We start from the raw sequence: 4,711 nt of genomic DNA on the forward strand, positions 1-4,711 counted from the left end.
GTTATGTGACTAAAAAAATTGACATCTGCTAATTAAGATTATAACCAATTTCCTATAAAATGACTAATGCATACTATATGATCAAAAAAAGATGTAATTTTTACAGTAACACCTAGAAATAAGCATAACAAAATATATGCAGGTCTTTATAGGGAGAAGTATAAAACTTTACTGTGAGACATTAAAAAAAGACTTAAAGGATGGCATATATCCTGTTTACGAACTAAAGATTTAAATATTTTTAAAAGGTCAGTTATCTCCAAATAGATGTATCCATTCAGTGCAATGAAAATCAAAATCCCAAAAGGTATTTTTTGAGGAATTTGGTCAGTTGATTCTAATACTTATATGTTGAGAAAAGAGCCATGAATAACCAAAAGATTCTTTAAAAAATAAGGTGATAGACTTGCTCTAGGAGAGCCTAAGAATTATTAAAGAGCTGGAGTAATTAAGTCAGTGTGGCATTAGTGTAGAAACAACAAATCAACAAATGGGATTGAAAAAAAAATCTTATAGACATATTGACACTTGTTATATGACAAAGGATTCATTGCAAAACAGTAGGTAAAGGACAATCTTTTCAATTTTAGTATATGTGCTGCCGAAGCGAGCACAAAGGACAATCTTTTCAGTAAGGTTTGCTGTGACAAGTAAGTACCCATATGAAGAAAATAAAGTTGTATTCTTTTTTTTTCCTGAATGCAGTAAGTTTTTATTATCGAGAGCAAAGCAGCACAGTGACAAAACCTAACACAAGGCTTCTTAAATTCCAATTTTTGCACAACAGTTAATTCCCCCTGAAGGGGGTGCACCGTTACTGGAAGTACTGCAATACCCTGTCGACAGTGGAGTGGACGGAGTATATAAGCTCCTATTCCATCTCCTAATTCCAAAATCCATTTAATATATTGTCCTCGAATAGAGGACATATCAGATATTAAACTGATAAGAACAAATACTATACTTGATCTTCGCTAAAAGGCCGAGAAGCGATACAAAAGTTGTATTCTTAAACAAACAATTTATTTTAGATGGGTTAAGATCTATAAGGACAGACAAAACAAGAAAATCTTCTAGTGGACAATACAGATGAATATATTAATGATCATAGAGTACATAAAAGTTTCACTTAAGAGGACACAAAACTTATTATAAACAAAAATATTTTTAAAAATTGTCTACATTAAAACTATGAGTTGTATTCATCAAAAGATACTACAAAGTGACTGAAAAGCCACTGAACAGGAGAAGATATTTCTAACACATCTTTCCAACAAACGATTCATATACAAAATACATAAAGATGTATATAGGGGAAGGGAAAAAAAGAGAGGGAAGCAAAGCATAAAATACTCTTATATAGAGTTATATATATATGTTCTCTATAGAGAACAAACAGGGTAGATGGCGGGGAGGCGGCTGGGGGGATGGGCAGCGGCTGGGGGGAGATAGGCTAAATGGGTGATGGGTGTTAAGGAGGGCACTTGTTGTATTGAGCATTGAGTGTTATATGTAAGTGATGAATCACTAAATTCTACTCCTGAAACCAATATTACACAGTATGTTAACTAATTAGAATTTAAATAAAAATTTGAAAAAACTCCCCTCCTACTAATTAGTAAGAAAAAGAAAAACCAATAAAATTGGAAGTGGAAACTTCAAAAATGAAAATTTCAAAAAAGTAGAAATCCAAATGGCTAGTGAACATGCGGAAAGGTGCTCATTCTTATTAGTAGTGGGAAATATAATTAATGCCACTATGAGATATGATTACCACTTAATGGTTTGCCTTAAATTAAGAAGTTTGACATAAAAAGTGTTGAAAATGATGTGGTCCAATCAGCACTATCATATACTAGTTCATGGGGGTGTAAATTAATATAACCATTGTAAAACAATTTGGCATTATCAAGTACAGTTGCAGATATGTATGTCTTACGACTCAGTACTTCTGTTCCTGGATATATATATTAGAAAAATCATATATATATATATATATACACACACACACACACACACACATACACACACACACATACGTGTATATATAAAATAGTTCATAGACACAGGTGGTGTTTTTATAAACCAAATGTAGAAAGCATCCAAATGTTCATCAGCAATAGAATGAATATATAAATTTTGGTACATTTATAGACTGAAATATTAAATAGCAACAAAAATGAAAAACCCACAGCTATCTGCTATAACATATCAGTCTTACCTAGGTAGAGAGTAGACAAAACATAGTATGTATTATTGATTCTAGTTGTTTAAAATTGAGAAGGCATCACTAAATCTATAAAGAAAATTAAAGAAATTATTGTCAGAAAAATCAGGAATGTGGTTACCTCCAAAAAGAAAGGGGAGAGTTTGTTACTAGGAAGGGAAACATGAAGTCTTCTTCAATACTACAATGTTCTGATTCTTGACCTGCATAATGGTTAATGGTTATTGCCTGATCGAAGTACATATACATGTCTCCACTTCTCTATATGTATGCTATGTTTCACACATATAAAAAAAATACAAGAATATATCATGATGAAGTCACACCTTTCCCTCCTGGAAATGCCAGGATGGCTCACTATTAGGAGATCTATTAATATAAATATTCATTAGATCTAAGGAAAAAACCCTCTCATCACTTGATAGCTACTGAAAAATAATTTGAGAAAATTCAGTAGTGATTTGCAATTAAAAAAAATCTGGTACACAAATAAAACCGGGTGAATTCTTTCTTAACATGTAATAATTATCTATCTCAGCCTAAAAGCCAGCATTTTGGTTTGAGGAAAAATTCTAGAGGTATACCTGTGGAGGTTAGAGACAGATTGATTATGCCCATCACTATCACTAATATAATACTGCATTTGGCTAAACCAAAGTAATTTTTGAAAGTTATGTAATTACTAATATAAAATCAGAGAAGGTGGAGGAGAAACTACCAATGTTTGCAGAAGATAGGTTCTTAAACCTGGGAAACCCAGGAAATCAAGTAGAGAACTACCACAAATGAAAAAGAAATTTCAGAAAGTTGTGGGGGATGGAATGATTTATCAGAAAGCAGAAAGCAGTAGCTTTCCTGTATGCAAACAGTTAGCAAACATGATATATAATGGACAAAAGATAGCATTTATGGTGATATCAAAAAGGACAACATATAGGAATAACCTTAACAAGAAATGTTTGGATGAGTGAAAAAGATATGAAATACTCCTGAAAGATAGAAAATAAGCCTCGATCATAGAAAGACTCCATAGTATCACAAAGATTTCTATTCTCCCCAAATTACATTTTCAACTTCTAAGCTTAAATTATGCTATAGAGTATATAGTTAATAGCATTACAATAACAAATAACAGTTTTTAATTTTAACTAGACAAGCTGGATGTAAGTTCATAAGGAAAACTTTGGCTGATGAAGAGAGACTAGCCTATCAGACAGTGTATTTGTTCAGGGTTCTCTGAAGTAACAAAATCAACAGGTGACTCATAAACTTCCTGTCAGTGGCAATCAAAAGTGGGGAACCTGAGACCTGACCTACTTTGCCTTACATTTCCCACTCTCTCTTCCAAAGGAAGGTGTTGATTTTAAGCCAAAGAAAAATAACTCAATTAAGTATTTGGAGATAATTCTTAAGGCTGTGCACCAAAATGAGGCCTCGGCCCTTGTTAATTTAAGTGAAAACTGGTAGCCAGTGGTGCTCTTTAGCAAGAAAAAACCAAATTACTTTTTAAAGATTTTTAACATTTCTCCTGGTTTAAATGCTATCCCCCAAACTGAGGAAAATGACATTGATGGAGATCTCATGCTCTCCGATTCAAAGCATGCAGCCTCATGTGACCGAAAAGAAAAGAAGAAGGAGGGTAGAGAGGTGGAGAAGGAGGAGAAGGAAGAGGAATAAGAAGAAGAAGAAGAAAAAAACACTGCCTACTCCTGCCCCAATCAGCATGTCTGGCATTCTGTTGCATGTACAAAGGCTCACTCATCTGTCACTTGAAACTGTAAACCCCGGAGTTACTTCTGGTAAGCACCAGTCTCACAGATTTTTTTTTTCTTCTCCAGAAATAACCCATGCATACATTTGTATATAAAAAACAATTCTTCTCAGTTTTTCATTTTACTTAATTATGTATCTCAGAGGATTTCCTTTTTTAATGGCTCCATGCATTGCAAGTTGGGAGCAAATTGTGTCTGGAAAATGAAATGCAGCCTATGCCCCTGCAGCTTCCCTGAGAGCCCCCGCTGTTGCATTTTTGACCTCCTGGTTGGTGGGGTGGGGGACGGTCTGGCTTTTTGCAATTGGCCCACCACCAGGGGGCGCACTTTTCCTAACTCAGGCAAGGCCATTTTGGATGTTTCAAAATATATTTCATGGGTCTCTCATTGATCCATACACTTTTTTGGTCGCATTTTCTCCACATCCTACCCCCAATACAGCCAGTGCAGCAGTGAACAGCCTTGTGATTTATAAAAAAAGATTTTATTTCTTTATTTGACAGAGATCACAAGTAGGCAGAGAGGCAGGGGGTGGGGTAGAGCAGGCTTCCTGCTGAGCAGGGATTCCCGATGCGGGGCTAGATTAGAGGACTCTGGGATCATGACCCAAGCTGAAGGCAGAGGCTTTAACCCAATGAGCCACCCTGGTGCCTCCAGCCTTGTGATATTTTAATGCCATGTGACATAGAATAACTGGTGGTGTCGTCAACAT

General features: G+C 35.0%; 1 non-coding gene across 1 annotated transcript; it reads right to left on the bottom strand.

Annotated features, from left to right (window-relative positions):
- Positions 1-801: 801 nt before the first annotated feature.
- Positions 802-994, bottom strand: LOC116580935. The gene has a single exon (XR_004281836.1). It is a non-coding gene; the product is annotated as a U2 spliceosomal RNA (small nuclear RNA).
- Positions 995-4,711: the final 3,717 nt, after the last annotated feature.

This window comes from Mustela erminea, chromosome 1 (assembly GCF_009829155.1).
Source record: "Mustela erminea isolate mMusErm1 chromosome 1, mMusErm1.Pri, whole genome shotgun sequence".
NCBI classification, from domain to species: Eukaryota; Metazoa; Chordata; class Mammalia; order Carnivora; family Mustelidae; genus Mustela; species Mustela erminea.